Source organism: Lactuca serriola, chromosome 7 (genome assembly GCF_051521515.1).
Source record: "Lactuca serriola cultivar US96UC23 chromosome 7, Lser_US96UC23_V15, whole genome shotgun sequence".
Lineage (NCBI taxonomy): Eukaryota > Viridiplantae > Streptophyta > Magnoliopsida > Asterales > Asteraceae > Lactuca > Lactuca serriola.
In genome coordinates, this window is record NC_136414.1 from 1,585,203 (window position 1) to 1,606,681 (window position 21,479).

Sequence of the window (21,479 nt, forward strand, 5' to 3'; positions counted from 1 at the left end):
TTTAGTGCTTAGTAGTGGGTTAGGACTAGAGTTGAATAATTGTTGCTATTCGCCAGAAATGGCAAGAAACATCATTTCTTTTCATGGTATATATAAACAAGGATTTAGATTTTCGTTTGATAATGAAAAAGGTTCTATTAATGTTTTTCTTAATTGTGTTTTCTATTTTGAAGAATTGCCTTGTAATGGAATATATGAAACTATGATGGTTGTAGACAATTTAGGAAATGATGTGTCGTGCATTGACTCTTCCAATAGTTTGGACAAAGCAAGCTTTTGGCATTGTCGTCTTAGACATGTCAACAAGAAACGCATAGCCCAACTCCAAAAGGACGGAGTGTTGGAGTCATTTGACCTTAGGGACGATGAAGTGTGTGAGTCTTGTTTACTTGGAAAGATGACCAAGTCACCCTTCACTGGTACTTGTGAAATGGGTGAGGGTTTATTGGATCTCATACACACCGATGTGTGTGGGCCCTTTACATCTACCACAAGGGGCCCTTTTCAATTGACGCCACCAAGACACCGTGTGGCAGAGAGGCATAATCGAACCTTGCTAGACATGGTTTGTTCCATGATGAGTTGTGCTTTGCTACCTATCTCATTCTGGGGTTATGCCTTAGAGACTGCCGCCCATATCCTTAACTTAGTCCCTACAAAGAAGGTTGCCAAAACACCTCACGAGATGTGTACATGGAAAGCTCCCTCGTTGGCACATATCAAGGTTTGGGGTTGCGAGGCTTTCGTAAGACGAGAGACTCACGACAAGCTCAAACCTCTTAATGAGCGTTGTATTTTAATCGGCTATCCACAGAAGTCCTTTGGATGTCTCTTCTATAGACCGAGTGACAATGTTATCTTCGTTGCAAGCAGAGGGGTTTTCCGAGAGCGAGAACTCATAAGCCAAAGAGACAGTGGGAGGAAAATCGATCTTAAAGAGTTTCAAGAATCGAACGATGAAGGAACCTCAAAGACTGGCTCACAACTTGAGGAGGAAACTCATGTTAAACCGATTAATGTGTCCTTACCTCTTAGACGCTCTAGTAGAGTTAGTGTTCCACCTGTGTTATATGGTTTTCATGTAAAAAGTGAGGGTGATACGTTTATTAGTGACAGTACACCAATAAATTTTGATGAACTTAACAGCTACAAGGAAGCCATGGCAGGCCTGGAGTCTACAAAATGGATAAAGGCTATGGACAGTGAGATTCAGTCCATGTACGACAACCAAGTTTGGAACTTGGTTGACAATGTGCCAGGTCGTAAGACGGTCGGGTTCAAGTGGATCTTGAAGAAGAAGACCGACATGGATGGGAAAGTACATACTTATAAGGCGTGATTGGTTGCGAAGGGATTTACTTAAACTCCCAGAGTTGACTATGATGACACCTTCTCACTGGTTGCGAAGATAAAGTCTATTAGGGTGATGCTAGCCATTGCTACATTTCATGAATATGAAATATGGAAAATGGATGTCAAAACTGCTTTCCTTAATGGGAAGTTGGCTGAGGATGTTTACATGAGTCAGCCATAGGCTTTTGTCGATGCGAAGCATCCCAATAGAGTGTGTAATCTTGAGAAATCCTTTTATGGATGGAAACAAGCATCTCGCAGATGGAATCTTTGTTTCGACGAGAAAGTCAAAGAGTTTGGCTTCCTGTGAAGCGAGGATGAATCATGTGTATATGTCAAAGTCAGTGGGGGTATAGTTAGCTTCCTCGCATTGTATGTCAATGACATACTACTCAAAGGAAACGACATCCCGACCCTACAGGAGGTTAAGTCCTGGCTTGGGAAGTGCTTCGCTATGAAGGACCTCGGAGAGGCTGCCTATATTTTGGGAATAAGGATAAGGAGAAACAGAAGTAAGAGACTAATAGGACTTACTCAGAACACTTACATGGACAAGGTACTAAAATGTTTTAGTATGGAGATTTCAAATAAGGGAGAGTAACCAATCCAAAGTAATGCTAAGTAGAGTAAGACTCAAAGTCCGTGTACCGAAGTCGAGGTAGCAGAAATGAGCCGAGTACCTTACACTTCCACAGTTGGCTCGATCACGTACGCTATGACTTGTACTCGCCCTGATGTGGCCTTCGCTTTGAGCATGGTCAACAGATATCAAGGGAATCTTGGCAAAGCGCATTGGACCGCAATCAAGAATATTCTTAAGTACCTTCGGAGGACCAAGAATGGTTTCTAGTCCTCGGTGGGAGGGATGACTTAAAGGTGCGACGGTATAGTGACTCCAGTTTTCAGACCGACAGGGGAAACTACCGTTCGCAGCCGGGCTCGGTCTTTACCCTAAATGAAGGAGCAGTGGCTTACAAAAGTTCCAAGCAGGAGACCGTAGCTAATTCAACGTGCGAATCAGAGTACATTGCAGCGAGCGAAGCATCAATGGAAGCAATATGGTTGAATAACTTCACTGGAGACCTTGGAGTTGTGTCGGCCATACAGGAGCCTATGGAAATTTTCTATGATAATGAAGGAGTTGTTGCCTTGAAGAACTTCATTGCAAGTTGGTTGTGCATTGATAATGCGTAAATACATCAGTAACATGATGTTATAAAATGCATTATTGTGCATGATTTAAAGAGTGAATAGTAAATGCATATAAGTCGAAGTTTATCTATTCCTTTTATCCTAAGAGGGTAAAAGCGATATATGTGCCCCTTGATGATTTGGTTTGACTTATGTGTCGGGCCCGACAAGGACTGAATTGATGTGTTCAATTAAGTTCTATGTCCAACGAATCAGAGATCGAGAAACAATTTCTAGACAATAAGTATGACTATGTTCCATGTAATTTTCTACATGATATATTGAACGAAGGACTATACAATCCCTTATATAAAGGACGAATCAGAGTTCTACAACGGCTTTGAGAGCTATGATTGCTAATCGGATCCTGAATCCGTACTTACATTTATAGTTATTAGACTTATCCAAGTGGGAGACTGTCGGATTAGTGTCTAATTCCATAACTATATTTTGTATGTACTTGACCCGGTTGTAGCATGGTCATTTTGGGTTACCTTCAATAAAGCAACTTAACAGGATGATTTATGGAGAGAGAGGCTATTATGGTTTATTAATATATTATAAGAATAATATATTAAAAGAGAACTGATATTGTTTAATTAATTAATTAATTAAACAATTAATTATGTGGCTAAAAGAGAAATGATATTGGTCAAGAATTAATTAACAATTAATTATGTGGCTAAAAGAGATTAATTAAATATAGAGAACTGGTATTGCCAGTTATAAGATAATTGGATTTGGGCTATAGATCCTTATGGATTTAAAGGGGGGGGGGGATTTAGGTTGGAAGCCCACCTTGAAATCATCCAAGGCCCTTATTCCAGAAGGTTCTTGGGGCTGCTTAGGGCCTAAGCTATCCAATTAGGGTTTTCACTAAAACCCTAGCAGCATACCTATATAAAGGACCCTCCATTCCCTCTCTTCTAGATCATCTTCTTTCCTTGGTGTTTGTAAGCCATTACAGGTATTACAATTGTGATACTAAGCTCTAGAAGTTGAAAATTCTTTCTACTATCAAAAGGTAATCATCTAAACTTGTATTAGTTGTAGATTTCGATTTTATAGCATGCTAGATTAGGGTTTACAAGCTTTGGATAAATTTGCATGTACTATAGAGAAACCTAGATCCAAAGCTTTAGGGTTTTGCATGTGCACATAGGAATGTTCTTTTTCTCAAAACCCATTAGAATCAAGTATGATCAAAACATCCAAATACGTCAGAGTAAAGTAAAATGTGGAACAACATGGTGTGTGCGATACGATCACCCCGAACTCTTCCCTTTAGATCCGGAAGCACCTGAAACATAAATTGAAAACCGTAAACATGAAGCTTAGTGAGTTCCCCAAAATACCACATACCATATGTATGAAACATATAACGGGCCTTGCTCAGAACAAACTTGTTAGAAATATGAGATAGGCTCCACCTCATCACATTCATCAGGCCCCATTTGGCATTGGGCCCCGCCCGGTATATATATAAACCTATAAACAAATGCAAATCACAATGATAAATAACATACGATATACTCGTCATGCCCCGCCCGGTATCGGACCTCTCCCGGCATACAAATCAAATATGATGCATGAAAGAGTCACGTAGACAACTAGCATCCTAATCATAATAAACCATAGGAAGGCATTGGTGCCTGCGACCCGCAAAGCATAATGAGGAAACTAACCTCAAACTGCTGAATCTCTCAGATAAATACTCGGACTGCTGATCTTGAAAATTCTCCGTGCTAACACCACCAATTAATATTCTATCAATAATTGGGTTATAACCCAAAACAAGAATCCTAGTGCAATTTTCCAGCACTTAGGGTAAAAGACCATTTTCCCCCTCCTACTTGGCCCAATATCCAAGGCCCAATCTAATAGCACCAAAAAGCCCACTAAGTCTCAACTTCCTAATTCAGACCAAAACCCATCATGGGCCTAATTCCAATAAGGCCCAAGACCTAGCCATGGCCCAAAATCAAAAGTCTAACGACCAAATAGGGCCCCCAAGTCTTCTAGCCCAAAAGCTGCCCAAACCGACATAATTCAACCGAAGTCAATAGTGACTGAGTACGCCCGACATACTCAAGCTTATTCCTAGCATTCTACAAGGATTCTTCGTACGCGTTGCCGATGAGCTAGGTACACCCAACATACTACCAAGCGAGCCATGATCGGGGACTGGGCAGCGTACACATACGTACGCCTAGCGTACGTGCCCGTTAATCACTTTTCCATAAAGTTGTTAATACTTGCAGTCAAAATCCCAAACTTCATATCCAAGTCTTATCAAACGTCTTAAGCCATAAAGTCATGAACTTGGAGCCTTTGCATAGCTCAAAAAAACCCAAACCTCACTTTTAGCATTCCACTTTCACCATAATGATCTAAACTCATGCATGGATGATCCACAATCATTAAGATGCTAAATTAATGGACTTAGGACCTCAGAAAGATCAAGAGAAGCAACCCATAACTTCTGGACTGGAAGGAATCCACTAGATCTCATTATATGACCAAAATGGGACCAAAACTTCAAAAAGACTTGATCTAAGCAAACAATGAGCAAGTTCCAAGATTTATACCTTAATGAGGCAGGAAATGATGTTAGAAATATGTATCTATAAGCTCTCTTTTGATCAAGGCTCCTTCTTCCAAGATCTTCTTCTTCAAGTCTCACCCACATACACTAAAACGCACACAAGAGGGGTCAAATCTCTTCAAAAGGGGCTATGGTTTTGAGATGTAACTAAAAAGGCTTTAATGGATGAGAAATGAGAGATCCAAGGTTCATAATGTTTTTTAAATAGGGTGCAAACCCTAAAATTTAGGGTTTGTCCCCTTCATGTGTACGCCCCGCGTACTACATGTTTGCCGAAAATGGTAAAACTACCCCTTAGGGACCAATTCTACAAAGTATTAACCTACAAAGGGTCAAAAATGAAAATACCGTGAATCGGATGTTATGCTTCCACAAAAGACAAGATTCGCATTTCTTCATCTGGCCTTAAGTCAAATTATTCCAACACTTCATCCCTTTGGAGTCGGGCGATACATTTCTTGATAATGTGACCAAGACAACTATGCCACCAGGATACCTTGTCTAAACCATTGGATGAATCAATATGAAATATACTATTAACTAAGCTATCAACACAAATCACAGTTTCTACACATCATTACAAGGTAAAGCTTCAAACATAAAAAAGCTATTCTTGTAAACCAAAATCGTTCCATTCATATCATTAAATGAATATCAAAAACCTTGTATAAAAATTTCATGAAAAGAAATAATATTTCATGTCATTTCTGATGAATAGAAACAATTAATTAAGTCTAATTTAACATCACCACTAAGCATAAGAATATAAGTTCCATTCTTAGTAACAGGAGAAGATCACCTATTGCCCATGATTAGATTCATCTGTCCATGCTCCACCTCTTTACTTTCTCTTAGCCCCTGCAAATCGGAACAAATGTAAAAACCACATCCTATATCAAGGGCCCAAGAATGAGTAGGTTGTGAGTTATTAGTTTGAATAGTGTAAATACATGTTGCCGATGGTTTCACTTTTCCATCCTTGATGTCCTACAAGTACTTGGGGAAACTTCATTTCTAATGGCCCTTATCATTACAATAGAAACAAATGGCCTCTTTGGGATAACTAACAGAAGGAATGTCAAAAATGGGCCTTTGGTTTTGGGTCATTGCTAGACGGCCCAACATGGGTCTTGCCTATCTAGTTCTGCTTAGAAGCACCTTTCATTTTCTTTCCTTTTTTGCCCAATGGAAAGTACAAGAACATTAGTAAAGGTAGGAGTTTGATTCTTTTTCATTCCCAACTCAGTCGTTCGTAATTGGATATGGATTTGGGCTAATGAACTGATAAAAACAAGGTGAGAAAGAGCTAAGAACCATGTCAACAACCAACTCCTCATCGAAATTCACATTTAGCCTTTCAAGAAGCTCCACGTATCTTTTCATTCTTTGCACGTGGTTGTAGAAAGTCCTGCCTTCCTTCAATTTGCAAGCCATTAAATCTTTGACGACCTCATACTTTTCTTCATGAACTCTTTTGTGAAACTTTTCCACAAGATCCAAGTTTATCTCGTATGGCCAGTAGTCCTCATAGAACTTTTGCAACTTAGGAATCATTATGGAAACCATGATGCAAGCAACCTAAGTCGCATCGTCATAATATTTCTTGTAGGAGGATGTTTCCTCAGGAGTAGCAGTGGCCTCATCGACCTCAACGAGTTATTTATCAAGGAAGTACTTTTTCCCTCATATTGAAGAGTCATCTTGATGTTACGCATCCAATCATTGTAGTTGGTGCCATCCAATGTCACCTTGGACACGATCGAGAGGATTGAAAAGTTATGGTGGGTTTTTGAGAAGCAGAAGCATCACCAGAAGTAGACATCTATAGAGAAAAAGAAGTTTTAGTTAGATGAAATAAATCCTTAATATTTTAACCCATAGTTAATATTTAAGGCTAGGATCCAATGTAACAATTCACAACTAAGAAGAGGGATGTCGTAATCTTATTGCAAAATTTTGAAAGGTAGGTAAAAGCAATTAACCAATTTCGAACTATGAAATTCCTAAATCTTTTGAGATTCATTGATTCATATCAATGACATGTTTAATCTTAGATTATGTTCTTCTATTTGTGATTGGGATACCGAGGATCACAAACAAGATGTGACGAACCATACAAATATGCTTGGCACTCTCGATGTCATTTATCATCTCCAATTAATGTGTCGGTTAACCACATGTGCTCTATTAACAATGATAATTTTCGAGATGCCCATTATTACTCTTTATATTCACTATTAGTGTGTCGGTTAACCACACACGCTCCACTAACTACATATAAAGCATACTGTGTAATTTTATGGATTTGCTTACTTTTTAAATTTTTCCTAAAGTAACTAGGAGTGGGATTTAAAAAAATGGTTTAGTTACTATATATCATTATACTTATTAATGAGATTGTGTATTGTCAAATCCATTCGGCTACCGACCCTCCACCATACAAGAGAGCGGTGGGTAAGAGTGGATACCCAACGTCGGTCATTTTATAGGTCGCTTCCTTAAACTCCTCTTATAATATGGCTTTGTGAATGAGGCGTACTAGCGATTAGACTAAATTGTCTTATACATATAATATATTAATCTGTTAATTATATATAGTATAAGGTGTATTTTAAAACTTTTCGAAAACACAAGGTTTAAATATGAATTATCCAAATCAAGCAATTAATTAACTAATCTTTAAATCAAATATGATTTTAATATTAATCTTTAAATTAATCAAATAATTAAATAGAATTAAATCATAAGGATAGCTCATAAATTCAAGATATAGGATATCTGATTACCAAGATAAATATTAAGTGTTATACAATTAAAAATATTATCTAAAGTAATTATCCTAATCAATTTGAATTAAGCAAAACAATTCGCTGATTAGAGTCTTCACCACGACGAGGCATTCGATTGCCATGGCGTGGCAGAACAAGGAAAAACGCATATTAGAAGATTCCCAAATCGTGGCAAAAAAGGACCATGACGTGGTGCCACGACAGAATGTCGATTCTACCAATTCTCTAAATCGGGTTTTGTTCAAGTTCAATCAATGCATCGTCAATTGTTAGACAATCAAATGATCTGATACCACTGATGGGTTTTACATGTAATAAATCAGAATAATCCTTATACTCTTAAGGCTACATTCAACCTATTAGATCTAAGTCATAACACTATTGAAGTAACATTCTATTGAACAACAAGAACCCTATAAACCCTAGGTATTTATGAAAATCATAAACAAGTTAGGGAATACATAAATTTTTTATTATTCTTGTAGATGATCAATGAATTCCTTCTTCAATTTCTCTTGGAAGCAAGCACCAGAAATCTCGTGCCTCTGATGGTTCACACCCAGCCCTAGTAACTAAGAAAACTTCAAGAGAAGGTAGAAGGGAGGAAAGTTTTCAGCTATGCTCTTAGCTAAAAGAGGCCGAAAATTAGAGGGCTTAAGGCCTTATTTATGGTTGCACTAAGAAACCCTAATTTGAATATAATACTATTATTTCAAATTAAGTAATTATCCAATCTTCTAATTATCTTCAAGGGATATTCTAGAAAGCATAGAGTTACCCTCCAAACCTTCCACCTATTGTGGAAGGATCTTGAATACCCTTTGTAGAACTATTAAACAATTACAACTTAGGTCTTTGCACTTTTAATTAATCCAATTAATTCAGAAATTAATTTTAATTAATTTCTGATTAGACTTAATTATATAATGTTATTTCTGATTAATATATTATTCTCATAATATATTAATAAATAGTTTATTTTTATTTATTAATCATATAATAAATCAATAAATCAGTCTTTCTCTCTCTCTAAAAATCATCTTATTCAATTATCAGTTTTGAAGACAATTCAAAAATACTTTGCTAATAACTTAAGTATATATCAATTTAGTTATTGATATAGACACTTAATCCAACAATTATTGTCATAGATGACAACTACAAAATCTTCTAACAACATATCAAACCTCCGTTCTGATACGTGTTAATATTGTCATTTGATTATTGAAAGAGAGAAATTACATTGTTCTCAATGAAAAACATAAAGACTAAGGGAAGAATAAATACTAGGTAAGACCAAACACGGATGGGCTAAAGCCTAAAAGGCACGTAAACATGTGGACTAACAACATATAAGCTAACATTTATATGTAGAAAAACTTGTATTTATGGGGGCTATTTTTATTTTCCACAAATGCAAATGACCTTTTTGCCAACAACGTACAGAGGAAAATGTAGGACATGCTTGTTAATTAGATTGATAGTTTTCTCCACGGCATTTGCAAGTGAACTAAAAGTCTGTAGCAACGGATACTAGTTTCCCATGCAGAATACGTGGATATATCAGCAATGCCCTAGCACGGCAAATGGATTGTCACATACAACATCATTAAAATGGAGACAAGTATCAAAGGTTAGCGATACATGGGGAATGGTGGGAAGAAGGGAGTATTTTTGTCTAGGAGTACCTAGATTTGCTGTAATGCAATATACACCAATATAACACATAAGTTTGTGGGAGATAATGATACTAATGCCCTGTTCGGTAGCAACTTTAGGATCCGTGTTCATGAAATCAAATCAAGTTACATCAATTAATCATGCTAAATTTTGTATCGTTATGGGTCCTCTCACTTATAATCATCATATATGTAAATTTAAACTTCTAAGGCTAGGGTTACTTCTACCTCGACATATATATATATATATATATATATATATATATATATATATATATATATATATATATATATATATATATATATATATATATATATATATATATATATTCATCAAATCCTAACTCCACTAACATGCTGGAAAAACCGTATGTTCCTAATTAGCAAAATATGATTATTTGCTGAATTTGGACAGGTAGATAATGTGTGATTTTTGAAATGATAAAAGGTTATATTAATTAATTTATAGTTGTAAAATGATTAAAACATATTAAAAATTACGTTTTTCCAACGGTAAAAGAGGAGAGAGAATAGAGATGGACACACACTTCGAAACGAATAGTGTAGCCGTGACTTCTTCATATTGGTGGCACCGGCGTAAAACCGCTCCACAGAATCATCAATTCCGTCCACTCTTAGAAAAATAAAATGTTATATATTGGGCATGTTTGGCACGGAGCTTTTGGAAGTGTTTGGGAGCTTCTAGCTTTTAACTTTTGACAAAACGCTCTAGTTTAAACAAAAAGCTTCGTTTGGCAGTACGAGCGTTTAGCTTTTAGTTTTAACAAAATGTTCCGATTCTAAAAGTTACTTCATGTAGCTTTTAACAAAACGCTCCGTAGTTTTTGAAATCAATTTCCATAATTACCCATAAAAATATATTTATATATTTTTTTATTTTCAATCAATTGTCTTTTTATGTAATTTTATATATTTCAAAAGCTTCCAGCTAATTTTGCTAAACATTCATATAACAAATAAAAGTTATAGCTTCCCGCTACCAGCTACACGCTACCAGCTACCCGCTACCAGCTAACCGCTATCCGCTTCCAGTTAACAGTTACTTTTGCCAAACACGCCCATTTTATCTTTTGTGATATAATTGGTCGAAAAAAAAAAGAAAATATGCATTCAATTATTATACATGCATGATGCAACATGATTAGCTGAAAATGACATATGGGTTGTCTGCTTTAAAAAAAAATCGTTTTTTTCTCTTTGTTTTTAGACGGGGGGATCTGTAACCAAAATTTCACTGTGTTCCATTCTACGCCCTAGCAATATGTAGGGCCAAACCCTTGAAGTGCAAGTGTTTGTTTTCTGCGTAAATGCATCTCCATTATTTCAAAACAAATCATCATATTGATGTTTTGCACGTTATCTACAGCAAGAATCTCCATCTACGAATATATACATACAAATTGGTTAATTAGCGAAGCACGTATGAGGATCGAGAAATTTTGTCTTTGATCACTTAATTAATGCAGGGATACAACAAAGATAATAAGCCTTGGGCATATAATTAAGCTGATAAGAAACTTATTATTCCCTGGTCGATCTTTGCATAGCACTCTTGGTTTCTACTCAAAAAATAGTGTCATTCTACTTCAGTTACGAGCCCTTTAATTTTTCCATGTGTTGTGAAATAAAGGATGCTTGGAACTCAAAAAAACAACACGACCAACATATGAATTTGAGTGGAAACCCAAAATAGGATATTATTTATATCCTTGTAAAATCAGCAATGGACATAGAGGGGCTGAAATCAGTCAACCACCAATAAAAAGTTGATGGAATTATTGAATGAAAAATAAGACCTCTAGATTGTTTGATATAGATTTTCAAATCTTCCCAACATGAGGAGGTCAATGAGGGTTATTGTACGAATGTTTTGGTGGGATGTAATTAATTAGAACAAGAAGGCAACGCATGCATCTGACATTAACGTTCCTTTGACAAGATATAGCACTACGTAACAAAAAAACATTACCTTTAGCGACGATAAAAATGTCCCAATTGATACCTCATGGCGTTGCTAATACCTTTAGCGACGACATGTATTCGCTAAAGAGTCGTCGCTATTACCTCGTAGCTAATACATATTTGTCATCGTAATTGACGTCGTCTCTAATATCCGACGTCGCTAAATGTCTATGTCGTCGTTATTGGTGTCGTCTCTATTGCTATTCCGGCCACCGGTCGGAATTTTTCGAACAAGGCTTTTCGGAATCAGGAGTCGTCGCAATTGGTCAATGCCGTCCCTAAACATGTCGCCGCCAATGCTTTTCTTAAAAAAAAACAATGTATGTATGATATAAGTTTATATATTATAAAATGTGGATTTGATAATATATTGTGTAGAGATCGAACAAGAATATTCTTTAAAAATGACAACATACTTTCATCTCTACAAACTTTTTCACTTGTTTTTACTAAAATATTCTCTGTAGTCATCATTTTTTACTAACAAAATCATCAAGGCAGGTGATCATTATCACTTCCCAGGGTTTTGTGTCGGAGTTCCTAGCAAGGATCAAGGGCTTTCCATGTAAACAATTGTGTCATTCTCTTTACTTTTCTATATTGCATAATTCGAACATCACAACCTCTCATTCGATTTGGTTGATCAATACTTGTGTAACTTTTGAACAAAAAAATTTGGCGCCCACCGTAGGACCGTGGTGTTCAAAATCGTCGAAAGATCATGTCTACACAACCAATCATTTCTTCATCCTCGGCTCCTTCCATTCAAACCAAAAACCTACCACCTCCTCCGAGTGGACCCCCTGGTCAGAGGAAAGCTCCTGACACTTCCAAGAAAAACAACCCTCCGGTTAGTAACCAAGGAAGTTTGGGATCTTTAGGACTCCAGGATTCGGCTACTCTGATCACTACTGCAGAACTCTTTATTGTGATGAGGAAAATGACGCAACAAATGACCCAGCAAAAAGAGGAGAATAGAACACCACTTAGAGAAGTGGAGAGGATGAAGGCGGAATTTCAGAGATCCCAGGAAACGATACTCGCAGTTGTACAACCAAGGATCCTGAACTTCGATAATGCAGGATCTTCAGGAAATCATCAGGAGAACACGACTCCTGCTACTGCTGCGTCACCCTAGGAGACAACTATGAACAATCGAGCATCTATGCTCAATAATCTCTATGAACCTTTCAATACTCCTAGAAACCTCGATTCTAGCAACTTCTTAAACAACAATACTATTAATATTAGCTCTACAAATGTTGATGCAGGAATAGGTCCGAATATCGCTAAGGAACTTCAGCAGTTGAGACAGGTGATCTCAAGCATACCAGGAGTAGTTCAACCATACAAGAAGCATCTCCAACAAGTCACAGGATCTCGAGATTTGCTCCGTCGATAGCTGATACCGAAGTTCCTAACTGCTTCCAGACTCCTAGCATGAAGCCAAACGATGGAACTACGGATCCTGAAGAGCACGTGGCACAATACCGAGATAGGATGGAGTTCATTCCTATCCCAGTGCACTTGAAGGAAGCTTGCTTATGCAAAGGCTTTGGTTCAACCCTCACGGGATCAAATGGTTGTTAAACATTTGGCAGGGAAGCTCTAAGCATCCAACATTGACATGGAGACTGCGATAAATGTTGGATAAAGTGTCTAAGTCCGTAACTATATTTGGTATGAACTTGACTCGACCCGGCATGGTCCATTTGGGTTGCACTTCACCTAATAATTTGTATGGATATATTTTTTAGAATAAGATGTTTATGATCTATTAATATATTATAAGTTATAATATATTAATATAAAATCATATTATTTAATTAGTGTTGATCAATAATTGATTTTTGGAATTAATTTAATGATCAAAAGAAGCTAATTAAATATGGACTCTTACATATATATGGAATGGGCTAAGATTTATTTAGGATGGGCTAAGAGTATATGGAAGTCCATGGAGCTTTTAACCCATGGATCCTAGGTAAATAAAGAGTCATGGGTATTAAGGTGTAACCCCAATCCTCCATAGTATATAAAGAGGTCCTTGGTTCTAGAATTGGCACTAGTGTGTGTGAGAAACAAGGGTGGGCCGATTTTAGCAAGCATCATATTCTCTCAAGTATTTCCAAGTTGTTTTAGGTGATTTGTGACACCACTTGACGCATCCACACTATTGGTGCTAGGCTCTAAAACTCCAAGGAATCAACCACAAAAGAAATGTATGTTATTCTACTTAATGTTTTATATTACAAGTACCCCAGAACATGGTAGTTAGGTTGTAACCCTTGGAAATCAATTTTGAATGTATTTTAGAGAAAACATAGATCCAAGGTTTCTAGTGTTGCATGTACACCATAGGAGTGTTAGAATGCTCAAAACCCAACATTAGTATCAGATCCCAGGCTTGTTTTCTTGATACTTGATGCTAACTTGTTAAAAAAGCTCAAAAATCTGCTATCTACTGCATAAACTTGCCGAATCCATGTAATAATTTTTCCTACTCGTCGCATAGGTTTGTAACATCCTGATTTCCCAGGTATATTATTTTATTTATTCATTTTGGAATTTGTGGAGGAACTCGGTGAGTTGGAGCCAAGACTCGCCGAGTAGGGTCGCGGATGTTCATCCGGGTTCACGTCCGGACTCGGCGAGTCCACGTAGTTTAATGAAACCCTAATCCCTCGGGTTTGGACCCTATTTAAGGAAACTTATAACCTCCGATTGCGGCTACCAGTCCCTTGAGAGAACCCTAAGTGAGCTAAATCGTTGTGAGGGAGAAGAAGTCACTTTTTGATCCTTGTACCTTTGGTTTAGCAAGAAGAAGGTGAGAAGAGCAAAGAGGAGGTGTGATTCAAGCAGTTCCAGAGTTCAAAGACTTCATTTTGAGGTAATAGTTCGAACCTCCTTCAGTTTTGGTGTTGATCTTTAGAGTTAGGGTTTTCTAACCCCTTTGGAGAGTGATTATGTGGAGCAAATGGTCCCTCTTCGAGTTTGTGCCTTGGATCTGGACTCAAAGATGTCCAGAGACCTTAACCCTTCGAGCTTTATGGATCTATTTGGGGTTATTGGACTTAGGTTGCCATTTTTGGGACTAAATATCCTTTTGATGCCTTGTTGTGGTTGTACAAGCATCAAGTTTCGAACTTTACGTGACATTCATGCTTGGGGAGGCCAGATCTACGGTTTGGGGAAATAGATCTGACCTCAGGAGGTCAGTAGAGTTTGTGCATGGCATGAACTCGTCGAGTTGTTCTTGAGACTCGGCGAGTAGGGCTAGGGTTTCAAGTAAATTGTTCAGTGAGTAGACTTGCCGAGTTGGGGGATGACTCAGTGAGTCAGGAGGGAGTTAGAGGACTGGAGTTCAAGGCGATACTCGCCGAGTTGTTCTTGAGACTCGACGAGTTGAGTCGGGGTGGCCCCGAGATTCATGACTGGGATGACTCGTCGAGTATAGGGAGGGACTCGGCGTGTCAAGCGGGACAAAGAGTTAAAGGACATGTGACAACTCGCCGAGTCACCAGGGTGCACTTGGCGAGTAGGGTTAAAGTGGGACCGTTGACGTTTGTTGACTTTTAGGGTTAGGTCATCAATGGAGTCCTTGTGACAAGAGGGGAGGGTAAAATAGTCTTTTACCTTTCTGAGAGTGCCAATGGCAGGTTGAGTCTAGTCTCGAGAGTTATATTTATAAGAGTATTTATTTATGTGAATAGGCGGAGGCTAGGCAATATTTTCCATCGAGTCAGAGATTTACCGAGACGCCTGAGGTGAGTCTTCACACTGTACTTTACCTAGTGTGGTAACAGAGTTATGTGACAGAGTGCTATAGAGTTATATCCCAGTGTATTTGCATGTTATTTATGTGTTGTGATTTATTGTGATATGTGATATGTATGATTCAGCGTTACAGAGTTGGGACTTTCGGGTCCCTAGAGTTAGGGCCAGTGGGCCCACGGAGAGTTAGGGCTGGAGGGCCCCACTGAGACACATTGACCAGAGGGTCGACAGAGTTACAGCCTTGAGTGGCTATTATGTGTTTGAGTGGTATTTTGGGGAACTCACTAAGCTTATGCTTAAAGTGTTATGTGTTATGTGTTTCAGGTACCAGTGATGACCGCGGGAAGGCGCTGGCTTGATTCGTAAACACACGTGGGATTTTATGTATTTTGATCTTGGGAGATATTTTGTGAAACAAAGACATGATACTATGACATTTTATGAATGAATGAGTTTGTAAAAGTGTGTTTGAAAATGTGAAAAATTGTTTTAATTTTTACGGTGTTATAATTTGGTATCAGAGCCTAAGTTTGAGGGATTCTGGTCCACCTTCGGGCGTATCTGAACTCAAATGGAGGATTTGAGGAAATTTTGATAATAAAACAAGTTTTCAAAAGAAGAACTTACGAGACAAATAGAGCAGAGTCGTGTGTACGAACAGCCAGCGCCTGAACGGTGATTTCCCAAAATTCCATTATTATAAGTGTTATAAGATATGATGTGATATGTTATATGATGAGCTATGATATGCATGCTAGAGTAGACTAGGTATTCTTATTAGGACTAGAGTGGCCTGATATGTGATGCATGAGTCTAGGAGTCTTGCTGCTAGGAATACTTCAGAGTGTTTAGGTAGCAGCGAGGAGGTTGTGAGAGATCTGCTAGCGAGTGTCATATGATTAGAGAGAGTAGAGTACTTGGGGCTTGGGACTCTGGGAGGAGGACTTGGGGTGAATGCTGATGTGGTGCGGACGGTAGTATTGGGCCCGTACAACTGAAGACACCGGGTCAGTGCACAGTCCAAGTAAGAATCGTTGGAGTACCAAGGGACAAGTAGGGTGTAGTATTCGAGTGTGAGCATAATCAAGCGAGTCACTGACATTTATTCTTGTGTTGTATTTCAGAGAGAGGGAGATCATGGTAGGGACACGCCACACACCAGGGACCGGCGGTACGAGTGATGAGGAGATCCGTAGAATCATCCAGGAGGAGGTGGCTGCGGACATCAGGGCAGAGATACCAGAGATGTTCGGGTCTATCAAGACCACACAGATAGAGACATTTGATGAGTAGTACGCTACTCTTTCTGAGGCTGTTATTGCTGCGGCCACTGCAGCTATAGCTGCGACTAGGCCGTAGGGTGGTGATGCGTTGCTGTTCCGAGAGTTCAGCAACACAAAACCACCGGAGTTTGACGGGACCCAGGACCCGATTGCGGCGATGAGATGGATTTCAGACATATAGGGGTGTTTCTTTACTTGCTCATCTCCAGAGCATTTGAGAGTTCAGTTCGCGCTGAACCAGCTTCGCTTGGGAGTGAAGGATTGGTGGAAGTTTGTGACGGCGCACTATACGTCTGCTGAGCTTGCTGCAGTGACCTGGGAGAGGTTCACTGCTATGTTCCGAGATGAGTACGTTCCCCAGGTGGAGAGGGAGCGTTTGGCCCAGGAGTTTCTGACCCTTAAGCAGGGTACTGAGTCGGTTACGGTGATTATGAGGATATTTCATGAGCGGGCGATGTTCTGCCCAGAGCACGTGTCCTCCGAGCAAGCACGTATGAGCCGATATCTGAGCATTTTGATGAGGGATAGACGAGAGTTCGTGGCGAACTCAATGTACCGGACATTTTCCGAGCTTCAGGAAAATGCTTGGAAGAGGGAGATAGAGTTGGAGACCCAGGCTAGGGAGGAGGCTGAGTCTCAGGGGAGGGACTGGCGACCGATGCAGTCTCAGCCGGTAGCCAAGCGGGCCAAGCCCGCTGATTCGAGATCAGGGAACCAGAGGGGTCGCACTTGTGGCAAGTGCGGCAAGAGCCACGATGGGGTGTGCAGAGCAGGGTATTGCTACAAATGTGGCAAGGAGGGGCATATGGCCAAGGACTGGCCCAAGCGGTTTGAAGTATGTTTTCACTGCAACCAAACCGGACACCGGAAGGCAGAGTGTCCACAGCTGCGGGGATCAGCACAGGGAGCATCTCAGGGATTTGTCCCTACTGCCGTCAGAGCTACTGAGAGCCGGCCAGTGGAGGCCAAGGCACCGAAGGCACGAGGGAGAGCCTTTCAGTTGACCGCGGAGGAGGTCCGCGCAGCGCCCGATGTCATGGCTGGTATGTATTCTTTTGTGTATTTATTTTGATGTTGAGATATTGTGCTTATATTATGTTATGCGTAGGTACTTTTCTTGTGAGTTATGTACCTGCCTTGGTGTTATTTGACTCGGGTGCAAGTCGGTCTTTTGTATCTTTGGCTTTTAGTCAGCACATCAGTGTTAGTCGTGAGGCGTTGAGTCGACCTTTGAGAGTTTCCATAGCTGACGAGAGGGCGGTATATGCCGCAGAGGTGATCCGAGGGTGTGAGCTCGAGATTTTCGGTTTTGGGTTCCCGATTGACTTAGTTCCTATTGCGATGGGGGATGTCTGTGTAATCGTGGGCATGGACTGGTTGAGCAGATTCAGAGTGGTTATCGACTGCGAGCGACAGCTGGTGACCATACGAGACCCTAGTGGGGGAGTTCTTACGGTGTACGACGAGGGTACACGTTCTGGGTCAGCATTTTGTTCGGCCGCTAAGGCAAGGCAGTGTCTACAACAAGGTTGTAGGGGTTTTGTAGCATATGTGATGGATACGCTGGTTGATTCAGAGAGACCGAGGTCAGTTGAGGAGGTTCCGATAGTGCGTGATTTCTCGGACGTATTTCCAGAGGAGTTGTCAGGCGTGCCTCCCGTGAAGCAAGTGGAGTTCAATATCGATTTGGTTCCGGGGGCCGCGCCTATCGCCAAGGTGCCCTGTCGCCTTGCACCTCCAGAGATGCAGGAGTTATCCTCGCAGCTTCAGGAGTTGCTGGGAAAGGGGTTTATTCAGCCGAGCAGCTCGCCGTGGGGAGCGCCTATCCTTTTTGTCAAGAAAAAGGATGGTTCACACCGGATGTGCATTGATTACCAGAAGTTGAACAAGCTGACGGTCAAGAACCGTTACCCGTTGCCGAGGATCGATGATTTGTTCGATCAGTTGCAGGGAGCATCTTGGTTCTCCAAGATCGATTTGAGGCCTGGGTATCATCAGGTAAGGGTGCAAGATGAGGACATACAGAAGACAACTTTCAGGACTCGTTATGGGCATGATGAGTTTGTGGTGATGCCTTTCGGACTCACCAATGCCCCAGCAGTGTTCATGTACCTCATGAATAGAGTGTGCAGGTCGATGTTGGATCGCTCGGTGATCGTATTCATCGACGACGTTTTGGTGTATTCGAGATCTAGAGAGCAGCATAAGGAGCATTTGAGGGAGTTCCTCGAAGTTCTGAGATCGGAGAGGCTTTATGCCAAATTCTCCAAGTGTGATTTCTGGTTGCGAGCGGTCCAGTTCCTAGGGCACCTCGTTAACCAGAAAGGGATATTGGTCAACCCGGCCAAAGTTGAGGCAGTGATGAGTTGGGAGGTGCCGAGGTCACCCTCCGAGATCAGGAGTTTCTTAGGGTTGGCAGGCTATTATCGGAGATTTATCAGGGATTTCTCCAAGATCGCCGTGCCACTCACCAGGTTGACCCGGAAGGGTGTCTCTTTTTCATGGGGCCCAGAGCAGCAGGCCTCCTTTGAGAAGCTTCACCAGAGGCTATGTGAAGCCCCAGTGTTAGCCCTCCCAGAGGGAATGGAGGGCTTTGTGGTGTATTGTGATGCGTCGATCTTGGGGTTGGGAGCGGTGCTGATGTAGAGAGGGCATGTGATAGCATATGCATCGAGGCAGCTGAAGCCTCATGAGACGAGATATCCCACCCACGATCTAGAGTTAGGGGTAGTGGTGTTTGCCCTCAACATCTGGCGTCACTATCTGTACGGGGTTCGGTGTACGATATACACGGACCACAAGAGCTTGAAGTATTTAACGGATCAGCCCAACCTAAATATATGACAGAGGAGGTGGTTGGACGTGGTCAAGGATTGTGATTGTGAGATCCTTTACCACCCGGGCAAGGCTAATGTTGTAGCCGATGCACTGAGCCGTAGGGCGGAGAGCGCCCCATTGCGAGATGTATGTTTGAGATTGACGGTGATGACCTCGGTTTTGGATGCTATTCATGGGGCCCAGACTAAGGTTGTGCAGCCTGAGAGACAGAAGAGAGAGCGGGTTGTCGGGTTGGTATCGGAGTTCGTTACCGATAGCCGGGGGCTTATGACATTTCAGGGTCTTATCTGGGTACCGTTTGTGGGAGGAACGCATACCATTTTGATGGAAGAGGCTCATCGGTCGAAGTTCTCGATCCATCCTGGGGCCACTAAGATGTATTTAGATCTGAAGAGGGAGTATTGGTGGCCCTGTATGAAGAGGGATGTCGCATGGTTTGTTGAGAGGTGCTTAACCTGTCGTAGGGTTAAGGCATGACTGGGATGACTCGTCGAGTATAGGGAGGGACTCGGCATGTCAAGCGGGACAAAGAGTTAAAGGACATGTGAGAACTCGCCGAGTCACCAGGGTGCACTCGGCGAGTAGGGTCAAAGTGGGACCATTGATTTTTGTTGACTTTTAGGGTTTGGTCATCAATGGAGTCCTTGTGACAAGAGGGGAGGGTAAAATAGTCTTTTACCTTTCTTAGAGTGCCAATGGCAGGTTGAGTCTAGTCTCGAGAGTTATATTTATAAGAGTATTTATTTATGTGAATAGGCGGAGGCTAGGCAATATTTTCCATCGAGTCAGAGATTTACTGAGACGCCTGAGGTGAGTCTTTTCACTGTACTTTACCTAGTGTGGTAACAGAGTTATGTGACAGAGTACTATAGAGTTATATGCCAGTGTATTTTCATGTTATTTATGTGTTGTGATTTATTGTGATATGTGATATGCATGATTCACAGTTACAGAGTTGGGACTTTCGTGTCCCTAGAGTTAGGGCCAGTGGGCCCACAGAGAGTTGGGGCTAGAGGGCCCCACTGTGACACATTGACCAGAGGGTCGACAGAGTTACAACCTTGAGTGGCTATTATGTGTTTGATTGGTATTTTGGGGAACTCACTAAGGTTATGCTTACAGTGTTATGTGTTATGTGTTTCAGGTACCAGTGATGACCGCAGGAAGGCGCCGGCTTGATTCGTACACACACATGGTATTTTATGTATTTTGATCTTGGGAGATATTTTGTGAAACAAAGACATGATACTATGACATTTTATGAATGATTGAGTTTGTAAAAATGTGTCTGAAAATGTGAAAAATTGTTTTAATTTTTACGGTGTTACAAGGTTCTTGCACTCGACGAGTAGGAGCCCCAGAATGCAGTTTTTTGAGTTTTGCTGCTGGAAATGGACTAGAAACAATACCCTAAACTGTTTTGGTGTTTTAAAACTTGTTTTAGATGGTGTAATGGTTATGCTAATCCATTTACAATGGCTAATATCAAAATTCCATGTTTTATATGTGGTAATATGATTCTTGAAATTTTGATATGAATGCTCATGTTCTTATGAGTTATTGTTAGATCATAGGAATTATTTGTTGAGTTGTTTAATGGCTAATTCTTGATCAATTATGTGTTTTAATGGAATCCATAATTTTTCCTCAAGTTATGGATTACCAAAAGTCTCTCTTTTAAAGTCCACATTAAAAACACATGGGTTACATAAAATGAAAATTCACTCATTTTAATAAACCATTAACTCATAAGTTATGAAGTTGAAAAGTCTTGAATAGTTTCAAAACTTTCCCTCAAGTTTGGAAATTATAAAGTCTCACACATTAATACTTTAATTCCAAATTGAAACATAGAATTTTAAAAGTTTAAAATTCAACCCTTATACTTCTATAAGAGTAAAAGTTTAATTATCATATATGTGTATAAGAATAAGTCAGTATTACCGTTAGTAGGCCTCATTCACGAAGCCGGTCTATAAGG